The sequence below is a fragment of the Pistacia vera genome, unplaced genomic scaffold (assembly GCF_008641045.1).
Source record: "Pistacia vera cultivar Batoury unplaced genomic scaffold, PisVer_v2 Contig190, whole genome shotgun sequence".
Taxonomy (NCBI): domain Eukaryota; kingdom Viridiplantae; phylum Streptophyta; class Magnoliopsida; order Sapindales; family Anacardiaceae; genus Pistacia; species Pistacia vera.
The window spans coordinates 1,345,918-1,363,055 of NW_022195991.1; the positions used below are offsets into that span (position 1 = coordinate 1,345,918).

The 17,138-nt window shown below is 33.5% G+C and overlaps 1 non-coding gene across 1 annotated transcript; it reads right to left on the reverse strand.

The window, feature by feature from the left end:
• Positions 1-4,889: 4,889 nt before the first annotated feature.
• Positions 4,890-4,996, reverse strand: LOC116127431. Its single transcript, XR_004127606.1, has one exon. It is a non-coding gene; the product is annotated as a small nucleolar RNA R71 (small nucleolar RNA).
• Positions 4,997-17,138: the final 12,142 nt, after the last annotated feature.

Sequence of the window (17,138 nt, forward strand, 5' to 3'; positions counted from 1 at the left end):
CAAAGGGCTTTATTTGTCTTTCTTATTTTGAAAATCAGTTTTTAAAATATCTTACAAAGGGCTTTATTTGCGATGGTTAGTATACAACGACAACTGAGGAAAAAAAAAAGGGTTGAAAAGACTTCAATTCGAAGACATTCTCTGTAGAGGGACTGAAGACCAACATTCTCAGATCTGATCTATCTCTCTACAATCATCAAATTAAATCAACATGTCTTCAACATTCAGTGGCGACGAAACTGCTCATTTCTTTGGCTTCCTCGGCGCTGCTACTGCCATCGTCATCTCCTGTAAAAACCAAACACATATCAAATTAATCCAGTTTTTTAGTGATTGATTTAGGTTTTGATCTGGGGTTTTAATTGGGTGTACCGCAGGTATGGGAGCTGCATATAAACAGTGAAAAATGGAGTAAGTGTGGCAGTGATAAGGCCAGAATTGCTGTGGAGTGTTGGGTATTTACGGTTTGATTATTGCTGTTATTATTAGTACTAGGATTAACCCTAAGGCTAAATCTTATTGCCTCTTTGATGGCTATGCCCATCTTTCTTCTGGTCTCGCTTATGGCCTCGCTAGTGTCTCTACGAGTATGGCGATCAGAATCGTTGGTGATGCTGCTGTTAGGTATAATCATATTTTCCAATCTTTTAAGTAACATACCCACCAATTTATTCCTCCCAACCAAACATCTCAACATAACATATCCACCAATTTATTCCAACTAACCAAACACATTTCCTTAAAGATTACTAATAATCTTCGAGGTAATCTAACTTTCTATTTATATAACATTCCCAGTAATCCAATATTCCCTTAACCAAATGCACCCTTCGTGATAATATTTCCTCCCTCAAAGCTAATATTCATCTCTTGTTTTAACTTATTAAAATCATAGCAATAACTAGTCATTTAGCTACAATGTATTAGCTATGGTAAAACATTGTAGCTAATTAACGTCATTAGCTATAAACATTTTATTTATATGACATATAGTATCATTATTAGCTACATGATTAACTATATAGTTATTATTTGTGCATTGGCAATAAAATATTGAAATTTGTAGCTAATTAAGTTATCTAGATATACAAATTTTATTTTCATGGTAGTAATAATATTATAGTATCATTATTTGCTACTAGTTTAAATATATAGCTAATATGTGTGTATTAGCTATAAATTATTTGAATTTGCAACAAATAAAAAATGTGAAAATTAATTTGCCACAATCCTTATAGTATGCAACTATAGATATTCTAATTTATCCTGTGAGTAATTATATTTTTTATTATTTATGAATTAAATAGTTACAATCAAACATAGTATTAATCAGACCGCTAAGGTCAATAGTAAATGAAACCTTTAATCAATAGCTAACTTAAAAGAACTCTTCATCGAGCTAAGAGTGTGGGCTTTTGTAAAATAGAATTTTATTTTACAAGATCTCTGAGGTTTTTGTCTTTTCTATGATGATTTAAAACTAACATTTTATGAAATATAGATGATTTTATATATGAGATGTGAGATATTATAAAAATTGGTAATGCTACATATTTGTATATATGGGCTTGTATGTATATTTTAGATGATGACGATGATAGCGTTAATAATACTAGTAATATTTGAGAATGATAGCATTTGTTTATTGTTAATGATATATAGAAAATGCAAGAAAATAGAAAAAAACATATTAAATCATATAAAACACAGTTAAAATTATAGGAGATATGATACAAATTAAATCATATAAAATACGGTTAAAATTATAAGAGATATGATACAAATTAAATCATATAAAATACTGTAAAATTACCTTCTTAAAACTTTTTCATTGTTCATGTGTTTGGTTTAATACTTTCATAAAAAATTTAATACAATGGTACAAGACTATTGTAAAAGAATAAAGTAAGAAGAAGAGATTAAGAATGGTGGAGTCACAAATGTCCCTGATCAGAGATGTCAATAGCAACAATTAGAACATCGAAAGCTTATGTAATACCTATTTAAATTATTTATATGTTTGATAAAAAGAATGTTTGGTTGTATGGAAGATCAGTTTTATATAAAACCTAGTGCATATATCGAAATAACCAAAACCACCATTAATATATTTATCAAAACCTACCTCTCTTCACAAAGTATTAATGTGCAAAGCAAATTAATTGAATTGTATAACCATAAAATTTTATAAAACTGAAAGCATAATTTGTAAAATAAAGGAATTGAACTCAAGTCGCACAATCATTTAAAAAAAAAAAAACTTCATCAGAAATCTCAAAGCTTTTAAACAAACATCATATGAAAGATTAAAAAAATGTAACAAACAATCAAATAATCTATATGAGCAAATCTTCATCATCAATGTCTCTATCATCAATGTCTTCAACATCTCTCTCTTCACCAATACTATGACCATTATCAACAACTGCACTACTAGAAGCACATATCTCATTTCTCTTCCAATTGATTAAGTCACCATCATCTTCAAACATATTTTTAATTTGAGGATCTATTTCAGAGCTGTCCTGTTGGAAAGCTTCTTCATCAATAGATGATTTTTCACCACATGGTACGTCATAAAAGCTATATGGATGACCTTTTAAAACAACAAGCCAATTAGGATTGGAACCAACATTAACATAGAATACTTTTTGTGCTTGAGATGCAAGCACAAATGGTTCATCCGTATATAATTTTCAAGTTGTATTAACACTAACAAAACCATACTTATCGTTCTTCACACCACTTTCAATCCCATGAACATCCCACCAATCACATTTAAATAACACAATTTGTTTTTCATTCAAATATTGAAGTTCAATTATTTCATTCCTTTTACCAAAACACCACTAGTTTTCTTTACCCTTTTCCCTTCAAATTGCTTAGTGTGAAACTGATAATCTTAGGATTATACTATTTTCTATATGATTTTTGTAGAATTTTCGGATACTTCTTATGAGTTTTGTGCATGAATTGTTACTTAATTCTGCATATTTTATGTTTTAGGCCAAAACATACAGTTGGAGGTAAATAGAGCAAAAATGAGTTTCTGGACCCGGAATCGAGCGCAATTTAGAAGATCGGGAAAATTTTGATGCTGATTGGAATCACCCTCGGAGTTTGTTCCTTTAAGAGATAAAAAAGATCGAAGATTCAAGTGAAGAAGCAAGCGGAGGGCAGTTCTATAAATTTAGCAAAGAAGATCAAAAGTTCGCCGTGGCAAGCTAGCCTCTAGAATCACGAAGCAGATCAACTCAAGTCGATGCCGCAACGAGATTTTTTCTTCGCTGCAGCAAAAACTGCAATTATATGTTTTTTTTTTTTTTTAAATGATACGTTTTCCTTCTATAGTGTTTTAGTCCTAGGGTTTTTGGCTACTATTTAAAGAAAAGTTAGCCCATTTTTTAGAGGAAGGTCGACATTGTAGGAAATAGGGAGACGAGAAGAAGATTGGAAGAATTTGGGTCTCCAAAATAGAGAAGTATTATTTTCCTTTTCTTCTTTTATGATGTTGAACTCTGATTTCTTTATGTATTTGCTGTTTATTTCCATTTTGAACATGAACTAACTCGTTTTTGGGTTAGGGTTTTGATGGATCTTAGTTTACAATGATCTAATCTATAATATCTTGTTGTTTTTGGGTTCTATTGCATGGATTAAGTGTTTATCTTTGTTCTTAATGCATTTGATTGTTGGCATTTTTTATTCAAATGAGTGTTGAGCATGATGAGACTAAAAAGTGATTCGTGTGTTAGCTTCTTAAGATAAACACCATAGATTGAGTGAAAACAAGAGATAGACAAACACGATCTATGAAATCTTTATAGGATTCCACTTGCTTAAAGGACTTTGAACTATTGAATTTCAATTTGTTGGGTGTGAAAGTTTAATAGGGATAAGCAGTGAATTATAGTCTGAAAAGGCATATTTTACAACCTAGGGAGCCTCATTTGTAATCCTTGCATGTGAATTTGAGGATAATAGGATTATTGGGTTGAATTGGAGTAACATGGTGAAATCGAAACCCTAACCTCTCTTCGTGAATTGAAATTCATTGTTAAATTGCTTTTATTGTGTTAATTTTAGTTGTCTCTTTTATTTTGTTTTAATTTAGTTTTATTAGCTCCTTTAAATCCAACATTTTTGTGTTCTTCAATTATTTATAAAATTAAGAAAATCGGTACTTAGCACTCAATCCTCGTGGGAACGATACTCTACTCATCATATTATTACTTTTTGTGACTAGTACACTTGATATACATGCATGTTTGTCAATTCACGCATCAAGTTTTTGGCACCATTGTCGGGGATTGATTTTGTGTTAATATTGAAGTTTTCTAGTTTTTGCTAAATAGAATTTTAATTTTCAGTTTTAATTATTTTAGTTTAATTTTTGTTTGCTTGTGATCTCACGCTCTTTTTCTTTCCTTTGTAGTTTATGCGAAAAGCAAGAAATCATCCTATGGTTCCCATTGATCCAGAGATTGAAAGAACAACGAGAAGACTTATCAGAGAGAGAAGTGAAAGAGAGGCAAGAATCATTGAGATGGTTGAAAATAGAACCTTGAGGGAGTTTTCATTTTCACAAGTTGATGGGTGTAGTCTGAGCATAACGAGACCGTCTGTTGAGGCAAATAACTTTAAAATAAAGCCGGCTATAATCCAGATGATTCAACAATCAGTACAATTTGGGGGTGATCCAAAAGATGATCCTAATCTGGACATAGTCAGCTTCTTGGAAATCTGTGTCACATTCAAGCACAACGGGGTGACAGATGATGCTATTAGGCAAAAGGATGGCTAATGTCATTACCTGTTGGAACTATCATGACATGGAATGATCTAGCACAGAAGTTCCTTTACAAGTATTACCCACAACTCTTTTGACAAAGATGAGAAATGACATCACCTTATTTGTACAAGGCGACCATGAATCATTATATAAAGCATGGGAGAGATTCAAGGAAATGTCAAGGAAGTGTCCACACCATTGTTTGCATGTTTGGATGCAAGTCCAAACATTCTATTTGGGTTTGCTACCAAATGTTCGAACAATGGTAGATGCAGTAGCTGGGGGAGCTTTATAGACCGAGGCACCGGTGGAAGCTCAAGAGTTACTTGAAGTTTTAGAGTGTAACAACTACCAAAGACTGGATGAGAGAACAGTGCCTAAGAAGTCCATGGGTATTCATGAAGTTGATGCTTACACAACCATTTCAGCCCAACTTGCCGCACTTAAAAAACAAATAGGAGGTAGGCGTGTTAATTCTATTTAGACACCTCAAGTATCTTGTGATTTTTGTGCAGGTAACCATGCAAGCATTGACTGCCAAGTGGGAAACACCTTTGCCTCATCCTCCTCATCATCAGAGCAAATCAACTATTTGGCTAGGAATTAGAGACAGCAGAACAATCCATTCTCCAACACCTACAATCCTGGTTGGAGAAATCACCCAAACTTGTCTTAGGGCAATCAAAACAATCAATTAAATCAAAGGACAGTGCTAAACCATCAACTAGGGGTGAATTTTCAACCAGTTGAACCAAAAAGTGTCAAAATTAGAAGACATGTTTAGGAAATTCATGCAAGAAACCACTGGTTTTATGAATGAAACGTGGTCAAATTTCAAAAATCAAGGTGTGTCTATTAGAAACTTGGAGGTGCAATTAGGTCAAATTTAAAAAAAAAAAAAAAAATTGAATAAGAGAGCTCAAGGTTCTTTACCAAGTAACACAGTGACAAATCCATGTGAACAAGCAAATGCCATAACTTTAAGATGTGGAACAGTCTTAGAAGAAGTTGAACCAAAAGGGAAGGATGAGAACCCGCCCAAGAAGAATGAAGAATCAGAGAAAGAAGTTGATGAAGAGATCATTGTTGAAGAGAAGCCAACAAGTCCAAGAAAAGAAGAACCAATGAAGGATAAGATACCAAGGACAAGGAAGGAAAAATTTCCATTTCCTGAAATACTGCCAGAGTTGGCCCACCACACTCTTTCAGTTCCTTTCCCTCAGAGATTAAGGAAGCAAAATCAGGATAAGTAGTTTATTGAATTTCTTGATGTTTTCAAAAAACTGCATATTAACATTCTTTTTGCAAATGCCTTGTAGTAGATGCCGAGTTATGCTAAGTTCCTGAAGGAAATTCTTTCAAACAAGAGGAAGATGGAAGAGGAAGAAACAGTGATGCTTACAGAGGAATGTAGCGCCATTTTGAAGAAGAATTTACCACCAAAGCTCAAAGATCAAGGGAGTTTCACTATCCCTTGTGTTATAGGAGATGTTACATTTGATAGAGTTTTGTGTGACTTAGGTGCTAACATAAATCTAATGCCTTTTTCTATTTTCAGGAAATTGGGGATCGATGAAGTGAAACCTAAAATGATTTCCTTGCAGCTTGTCGATCGATCGATCAAACATCCACGGGGTATTATTGAAGATGGGCTAGTCAAGGTGGATAAATTAATATTTCCTACGGATTTTGTTGTATTGCATATGGAGGAAGACAAAGAGATTCTGCTCATTTTGGGATGACCATTCCTTGCTACGGGAAGAACTTTAATTGATGTACAGGAAGAAAAATTGATTTTGAGGGTCGAAGATTGATGCGTTGAACTACAACATGCAAAAATAGCAAGTATACTAGTCGCACAAAGTAATAAAGTGATGAGTGAGTATCGTTCCCACGAGGATAGTGTTACTAAGTACCGATTTCCTTAGTTTAAGTCCTAATTAAAGCAACAATAAATTGGATTGATGGAAAATTAACAACTAAAAACAAATTAACAAAATATAAATGAATGATAATGAAATTAAAGCAAAACCCAACAACTTAACTAATTAAACAATGCTAAAAAATGTTAGGGTGTTGATTTCACCTAGATATGCTAACCCAATTCATAGAATATATTACCCAAGTTCTAATTCCTTGATTGAAAATCGAATTCTCTAAGTTGTAAAACATACCTTCTTAGGCTACATTTCCCTACTCACCCCTATTAAGCTTCCGCACCCAACAAAATGAAGATTAACAGTTCAAAGCCTTTTAAGCTTTATGGAATTCTATCTAGATTTCATAGATTGCTAAACCTATCTCTAGCATTTCCTAATCTATGGTATTTATCCCAAGAGGCACAATCAGAAATCACTTCTTAGTCTCATTATGAACAACACACATTTGAATGGTGATCAAACATCCAAAAGTCATTAAGCAAAGAGATAAACACTCAATCATGAAATTAAAACTCAAAGTAAATCAATTCATATAAATTTGAATCATTGTATCAAGGTTACATCAAACCCTAGCTAAACAACTCAGTTCATACTCAAAAACGAATTAAAATAACAAAAACAAACTGAATCAAGACTCATCATTGAAAAACAAGCAAAAGATGGAGAAATCTTCTCTCATTTGAAGCCCAAATCTTCAATAATCTTCTCCCTCCATGAACTGACTCCCAAATGACGAACCAAGACTCTTTTTCTTTCCTTTTCACTCTAATTTATACCTCTTTCACTTAAGGACCAAGCCCTAGCAAGCCAAAACGCATCGTTTTATTTTTACATCTGATGCAGGTTTCGCCGTGGCGAAGATTTTTCCTCGCCATGGCGAAGACGTTTGGGCCAAATGTGAGCATGATAGAGTCCGAATATGAAGAAGTGTTAAACTAATTAATTGTATCCCTTTAAATCATCTTTCTACTCGTTCAAGAATCAGTACAATCCAAGGTCTACAGCTCAAGTTATGGCAAAAAAACTGAAGCATGTCCAAAGACATTTTTCTTCAGTTCCCAGCGTATTGTTCACGACTTCAAGCCAAGTTTTTGCCCTTGTCTAGTCAGAATTAGGAAAAACCCAAAACATGAAAGTTATAGCTCTTCTCCTTAGCTTTCCAAAGCTTTTAAATTCAGGTCATTCCGAGTTTCCAAGCTCAAGTTAGACAATTTATGCTCAAAACTGTCATTTATGCTAAAAATCATCGTTTGGGCCTGTCAAGACAAATTAATAGAATTAGGTAGCAATTATGGCCTAAATTGTATGAAAAGTATCCTAAATCCTATCAAAATTCAATGCAAAATCATAGTGTAAAATATGATTATCAAAGATGAAACGATAACTTTTAATGTGTTTGAGGCCATGAAATTTCCATCAAAAGTAGAGTCATATTTCGGGGTTGATGTGGTTGATAGAGTAGTAAAAGACACATTTGTAGAGATGAATCCTCAACTACCTCTTGAAGCATGCATTTCCCAATCCAAAACTACCAAGGAAGATAAGCCAAGGAAGAATGAGCGTGCTACATATTTGGAAGCACCTCAATCAATGAGCACCATCCAGGATCCAGAATTTGGAGACTTGGACATGAGTAAGGAGAAGAACAAGGCAAAGTTGGAAGAACCTCCCACGCTTGAATTGAAGCTCTTACTGTCTCATCTCAAGTATGTGTATCTTGATGAATCTGATTCTTTTCTAGTGATTATCAATGCAAACTTAAGTAATTTGGAGGAAGAGAAATTGATTCGGGTGTTGAGAGAGTACAAATGCGCAATTGGATGGACCATTTCAGATATAAAGGGCATTTCTCCATCTTTTTGTAATACCCAAGATGTCAAAGGTATGTTCCTAACTCAAAATAGTCCTTTAAATGTTTATTTTATGTTAAAAAGCATAAAATCTAACTAAGGGCAAAATAGTCAATTCATTTGGAACGGTATGAATCAATTATCCATAAAGAGGCTTAGGGGAAAAATGGTTATTTTGCCTATGGATAAGCATTGAAAAAGTCAAGGATGAGTAGGCTTCATTGCATTTAATGGCATTAATTAAGTAATAATTATGTCTAGTGTGAAATGACCAAAATGCCCTTATATGAAGAATTAAGGACTTATGAGTTATACAATTAAAATAATTGGGCCAATTGCATAATTTTGGAAAATAAATGAAATATTTTCCTATAAATGAAGAATTTGTTCAGCCAAAGGAGAGAGCCTTCTTCAACATTTTTTTCCATTTTCTCTCAAATCTTCCATGAAGCAAGCTTTCTTTCTCTAGGTTTTCAAGGAGTTTTGCATAATTTTTCAAGGAGAACAAGATAGCCCTTGGATCTTCAATAGAAGGGTTTAAGGTAAGGATTAAAACTTTAGTTTTGATGTGATTTGAAGATTTGAAGTAGATGTTGAGGTATATGTTATATATGGGATTAAGGTGTAAAAGAAGTCAAAGGCAAAGGATTTGTTGGAGGAAGTCTTTAAAAAGGTAAGGAAGAACCTCCCATGACTTTAGGTTTATGCTAGGGTTTGTAGATTTTTATGAAACCTTAAATTAAGGCTTTAAGGCATAGAATAGTTGATGGCAAGTGTAGTTGAACTCATTTATCTACTTATTGCCTTGAATTCATTTACATGAAGTTATTGCTATTTATGTTTTATGAGTTGTGATGTTTGATTGAAGAAAATGAAGTGTGGATACTGATTGTGGCAAAAATTGTAGTATTGGAGCCACATGGTGTTGAATGGTTGCTATTGAAGTTGATGTGTTGTTTGCATTAGCTTACAATGTTAGTCAATATGGATGATTATGGAATGGGATTTTACACTTCCTTTAAGATGTTAAAGACTATTAAGGGGAGGTTTATTTGATCCATAGTTAACCTATTGGTTAATGTTAATAGGAATTGATGTGGCATAGTTAATATGAAAATTCGGATTTAGTGAGCTTGGAGGTTTTGTTAACCCTGCTTCTGTATTTCGACCATAACTTGAGTTTAAAAATCGAAATGAGATGATTCTTAAAGCATTAGAAAGCTAAGACACAGACCTATAACTTTTATGTTTAAGCCAAGCCAATTCGTTTGAGAAAGGATGGAAAATGGCCTGAAGTATAAACTGGTTATTAAAGTTTAAGATTTAACATGATCAATTCTTATGATTATGAATTGATTATTCGTATTATTGTAAGTATGCCATGTACTAATGTTTAACCATTAGTTAGATGATCTTTGAAAGATATACATGGTCATGATGTCAATACATGATTAATGTTATGAAATGGCATGAGGATGCAATATAATACATGCTTAAGATGATGTATGTGAGCAGAGTAATAAATGATTGATAATCCATAGATGAATTAAAAGTATTAGCTCACCAAAATATGTATTTACATGCCATAAGATGTTAGAGATGCAAATAGACATGATAGATATGCATATAGACATGATGGAAAACGCGTAGCATATCCTCGTATACCGGTTGGGGAAAGATGAATATATGCTTTAGATGCTAAATAACGTGTAAGCACGCCTCCCGATGATATGAGCTCTAGATGAAATTCGAGGCTAGATGATATGAAGTGCTTAAGATGCTAAGAAAGGTCCGATCGCTAGACGTTAATGTTTCATATGCATTTAGTTGCATTACATGAGTTATGATTTTATTTACATCATGAGATGATTTATACTCATGTTAGATGATTTTAGATGTTATGTCTGATATATGATGTGTGTGTACACATGGATGTTTATATAGCCATGGGATAAAATGGTGAAAACATATGAATTAGTAATAAAGGGGAAGTATCCCTAGATGTAAAAGATAAGATGTGTTAATAGATATGTTTAAATAAGATCAAATAGTACATTTAGAATGAAACGGATCATTCCTTACTGAGCATTAGCGCTCACCCTTTCATTGTTGATTGCTTTGCAGGTAGACTAGAAGCGAGGGATGCTAGAGACAGCGGACCACGTGAGGGAGATGATTTTATCATCTCGATGTTTTTATCTTGATGTAAATATGTAATGATAAATTTGTGAAATACCTTTGGAAGCTTCCACCCTATAAATATGTTTTGATTGTTTAATTTCTTAAAGTTTTGAAATTATAGTTTAGATCCTGCGTGATATTTTATATGCATGTTTTGGATATTATTATTATTATCCTTATACAGATTTTTTCTAAATACAACTCGTTCTCCAAACATGTATCCTCGGTTTCTCATTGAGGGATTTCAAAGGATGCCTGACTGGAGGGGGGTTTCACTTTTTGCATACACGATCCTTATGGAAGATGATATCAAGCCAAGAGTGCAACCACAACTATGATTGAACCCTTCTAGGAAGGAAGTGGTAAGGAAAGAGGTGGTAAAGCTCTTAGATGCGGAATCATATATCCCATTTCAGAATAGTCCTTGTGTGAGTCCTGTACAAGGTTCCAAAGAAAGGCGGCATCACGGTGATGAAAAATGAGAGCAATTAATTGACCCCGACCAAGACATTTACGGGCTGAGGATGTGTAGGATTATAGGTAATTGAATGAAGCAACAAGGAAGGATCCTTTTCCGCTACCATTCATTGATTAGATGTTGAAAGACTAGTGGGACATGCCTATTACTGTTTCCTACTTAGGGTAAACCGATTTCCATTGCTCCTGGACACCAAGAAAAGATGACATTCACTTGTCCATAGGTACATTTGCATATAGAAGGATGCCCTTTGGGTTGTGTAATGCACCAGCCACCTTTCAGCAATGCATGATGTCCATATTTAGTGATATGGTGGAATGATTTCTCGAAGTGGTCATGGATTATTTCTCTATTTTTGGCTCTTCTTTTGATGATTGTCTTTCTAACCTTTCTTTTGTTTTGCAGTGATGTCAACACTTAGTATTAACTGGAGAAGGGTCATTTTATGGTTTAAGAGGGCGTAGTTCTTAGGCATCGGATTCAAGAAGGATTGAAGTGGATTGAGCCAAAACAAAGTGATTAAAAGTTGCCACCCCAACAAATGTCAAATCTATCTAGAGTTTCTTGGGACATGCGGGGTTCTACAAAAGATTCATCAAGGATTTCTCTAAGATTTCCAAACCCTTTTGCAATTTGTACTTAAGATGCACGATTTGATTTTAATGATGATTGCATGCATGCTTTTCAAACTTTTAAGCAATTATTAGTATCTGCCCCTATTATTGCAGTTCCTGATTAGGAACTTCCATTTGAACTAATGTGTGATGCTAGTGATTATGCAATAGGGGTAGTCTTAGGGCAAGAAGAATATAAAGTTTTGCATGTGATACAATATACCAATAAACATTGACTGATGCACAATTGAATTACACTACCACTGAAAAAGAGCTTTTGGCAGTGGTTTGTGCATTTGAAAAATTTGCTCTACTTGTTGGTGCCAAGGTCATTATCTACACGGATCATTCAGTGGTCACCATCTTTTGGCAAAGCAAGAAGCAAAACCAGACTTATATGATGGATTCTACTCCAAGAATTTGATTTGGAAATCCGGGATAAAAAAGGTCAAAGAATGTGGTGGAAATCCCTTGTCAAGACTGAGCAACCGGAAAGGAGGATGAGAAAGGTCCAAATTCAAGACATATTCCCAGATGAACAATTGATGAAAATTGAAGAAGCACCATGGTATGCTGATATGGCAAACTACTTGTCATCTCGAGTGCTTCCGATGGATATGACTTTCCAACAAAAAGAGTTCTTTCTGATTTGAAGTTTTATTTTTGGGAGAACCTTTTCTATATAAGCATTGTGTGGATCAAATGATACCAGGTTGTGCCAGAAGAAGAAATGGAAACATATTTCCAGCATTGTCACGAAAAGGAAGTTGGTGTCACTTTGGAGGAACAGAACTATAACTAAAGTCCTTCAATCTAGATTCTATTGGCCGAATCTATTCAAGGATGCCTTTAGATTTTCTCAGAGTGTGACCAATGTCAAAGGAGTAGGAATATCCTCAAGGAGGAATGAAATGCCCTTGAACAATATTTTGGTTGTGAAACTTTTTGATGTTTGGGGATTGACTGCATGGGACCCTTCCCAAATTCATTTTGGAACACCTACATTTTGGTTGCGGTGGACTACATGTCAAAATGGGTAGAAGCAGTTGCATTACCTTCCAATAATGTTAAAGTAGTGGTAAGCTTTGTTAGGGAATATCTTCTCTCGATTTGGAGTACCACAAGCTATTATAAGTTGATGGGGGACGCACTTTTGCAGTCGGCAATTTGAAGCTCTATGGGAAAATAGGTGACACATCGGATGGCTACACCTTACCATCCTCAAACAGGGGACAAGTTAATTGTCAAACAGGGAATTGAAGAAAATTCTAGAAAGACGATAAATGCATCGAGGAAAGATTGGTCACGGAAGTTAGATGATGCATTGTGGGCATATTGGACAACATTTAAATACCATTGGAATGTCCCCATATCGTCTTGTTTTGGTAAAGCGTGCCATTTGCTTGTGGAATTGGAGCATAGGGCTTATTGGACAATGAAAATGCTAAATATGGATTTACAAGCCGCTAGAAAGAAAAACGCTTCCACTATATGAAATGGATGAGTTTTGCCACCAAGCATATGAAAATGCAAGAATTTATAAGAAGAAAACCAAAATGTGGCATGACAAGCATATAGTGAAGAAGAACTTTGAAGTGGGCCAGAAAGTTTTGCTCTACAACTCAAGACTTAGGCTTTTCCTTGGAAAACTTAAATCAAGATGGTTTGGACCCTTCATAGTTACTCAAGTGCATCCATATGGAGCAATTGAGATTTTTCATGAGCAAAAAGGCATTTTTAAAGTCAATGGGCGGAGATTGAAGCCATACATTGATGGAGCTTTGAGTTGCAATACATTGCGCATCAAGCTTGACATTCCAAAATGAGATCCAAGGAGAAAGTCGAGCTTTTGACAATAAACAAGCGCTTCTTGGCAGGCAACCCAAGCATTTTTCATTTTGTGTGATTTTAGTTTGTTTATGCTTTATTTGATTTAGAAAGTAATTAATTTTTGTTTTTCTTTTAGTGTTTCAGGTGAAAAATTGAAGTTTAGCATGAAGAGCAAATTTCCAGACTTTGCCGCAGCAAGGAGTTGTTTTCACCACAATTGTTGGTTTTAGGATCATTTACGCCGCAAAAATAGAAAAAAATTTCGATCACAAAAACCATAAAACCAATGATCCAATTACGAATCTACATCATTTTAATACAAGAAAAATATTTAAATCAAGTTAAATGTCATACCAACGTTTGGAGGCTCTTCCGATTGATGTGATTCGCTCACACTCCAAGTTATGAATGAACTCTCGGTATCCACACGAAGACAGGACAAACGTCGTTGATGAATTATTAAGCTAGGTAACTCACTCAACTAAAAGAATAAAAACTATAGATTTTTTCTTTGAGAGAAAAATTCTTCTCTCACCAATGGAGGCTCATGTTTTGAGAGATAGAGAGGAGGCTAGGATTTCTTTTTTTTGTTGCAATATATTATTTCATTCAACTTAATGAATTAATTTTAGTTGCACTTAAATAGTGCACACTAAAAGTTGCACTTAAATAGTGTAGACTAAAACTCTATTCCAATTGGATATTGGAATATATTACTTTTGCAACCAAACATGACATTTTTCAATTCAAATTTAATAACCANCATCTTGGAATGGTTTTGTCACAACCGCCAATTGCATGTTGTTTTAAAAAACTGTTCATTTGAAAAGTCTAAATTAAGCTAGTAAGAATCTCATTAATATATTACCTTCAATTTAACTCTTTGTCTACTTTCATGGAGTATAAATATCCCCTCAAACTGGAACCATTACCCACCGAAACAAAAAGAGTCATAAAGCTTATAAGAAATTAGTCTTTCAGTTCTGTGTTTAATTTGTTCTCAATTTCAAAGTTTAAGAAGAGATGGCATGCACTGCTAGTCAGGTCATTCACTGCAAAGGTACGTCATTTTCTTCTTTTTCCATGAATACAGTTCAAGAATTTTATGTTTAATGTGGACTCGAGTTAAGATTTTTATGTGTCTCAGTTATCACTTGTTACTGTAACTAATGAGTTTTGTTTTCTTTTATGTAGTTGCTGTGGTGTGGGAAGCTGGGAAGCCATTGGTGATTGAAGAAGCCATTGGTAATTTGTAGAAACCAAAATAATGGACGAGCGTCCATTAGGAATGGACGCCCGTCCAAATTTTTTTTTTTTTTTTTTTTAAAGTATGGATGAATGGACGTCCGTCCAAATGTAAGGGACGGCCGTCCATAATTTATGGACGGCCATTCCCAAAGTTTTTTTTTTTTTATTTTCATAATTTACTTATGGACATGCGTCCTTTAAATGGGGACGCCCGTCCCTTGTATATGGACGCCCGTCCATGTGAGAAAAAAATTGTAAAAAAAGTGAGAAACGTGTTACACGTAGACCGGTACACGATTTCGGTGTAATTTTTTCGATGTCTGTAGCATTATTGTTCTCAAAATGCTATAAATAAGTTTTATGTAACATTTTTAACCTGTTACAGTTTAGTTTTCTGTAATATTCTCAAAATGTTATAAATAAGTTTTCTGTAACATTTTTAACCTGTTACAGTTTAGTTTTCTATAACATTCTAAAAGCGCTATCAATGTATCTATTATAGCATATATAAAAACTGTTACAGCATATATAAAAACCGTTACAATTGTTATTTTAATAATACAAATTATAAACAATGATACACTAATTTTCTAAAGAACATTTCATTGATGGTGAATCTCTATATACAAAAAGTTTGCTTATATGCCTAATAAATAGGCACCCAACATCCTTTACATCCATAAAATCTAATATGCTTCATATTCATATTTTGTAACATATAAATCTTCATATACAAAAAGCTTTATATATGCCTAACAAATATGCGCCAATCATTTTGACATTATAATACCTAGATGATTGGAAAATTAACTATGAACAATAGTTAATACTTTCCAATCATTCAAAAAATTCTAACAACAAAAATCATCATGCATACCATCTTCCACTCCCAATTGTGCTTTATCAAAAAAGTACTCTTGCATTTTCACAACCTACAAAACTATTAATGCAAAAAACATCTTCAATTTCCATGTATATTCTCAAAGATGACAACACATATATATTGTAAATTCAAGAAAAGATTAAGACAAAAGCACCACAAATATTTAATGCAAAAGAAAAAGGAAAAGAACATGTTTAAATCTTCAACTTCACGATCACTAGTTCTAAAAAATGACACCATGCAAGTTTAAAGATCATATTTTCAAATCTTATCTCCAAATTATATCATTATAATATATGTTACAATATTATAATATTTGCAAAGAACATTTTTGCAAAAATGTCGACTGCAAAATTGCAGATTACAGTTTGCACACCATCAAGAATCTTTCTTCACTCAATTAAATAACAAAGAACACATTATTATGGTATAGTGCAAAACCTTTAAAGTTTTACAAAGACAGTAGAGTGACCTACTCAGATATATTTCATGTCATGCTACACAATTTAAATAAAAATTAAAAACTTTTGAAGATAGATCAAACTCTATACATAAACTGTGTGTTCATACAATTAAAGCATTGAATACATATATACCTCAACATAAGAAAATTTAGATACTCAGATAATGCATACCTCACCAACAGCTACACTAATGCATGAGGAGTAAAACCTTGCCCAAAATTTCCTGCATCCAATAATTTAAAAGAGCAACAATAAGTTTCTAAGTTATAACTCAACCTCAATAGGAAATAATGAAGCTCAAACCCTATTTGAACTATACAACATATAATAAAAAACACACCATTTTACATGGGTAAAGTAATTATATTGCAATACTATAATGTAGAGTAAAAGAAAAAAAACACAAAACAAAATATTCTTGGAAGTGAAACAATAAGTATTTGATCATAAGGTTTGTCAAACATTAATAAGAGGGAACTTGAGTTATTTTCTTCCAATAAATGAAGAAAAAGAGAAAAGAAGTCTCACTTGCGACATAAACCAACTTCACAGGTTACTAGACATTGCCAAATCCATCACCTTAAAATATAAACAGAAAGGCTAATAACAATGTCAGCATAGTAGAGGGGGCAACCTTCCATAAAACAAATGTAGTATATAAGTATGTATTCTGGTTTATGTGTCTAAGAAAATAATGCCAACACATCAGGAAAAAAAAAATTATTCAGCCAAGAGGGTTCTCTCTCAATTATGCACTATGACTTAATTTTTTTTTTAATTGATAACTCAGTACTCCATAAAGTTTCATGTTTCTTTTATTTATTTTACAGGAATGCAAAAGTTATCATTCAGAAACTT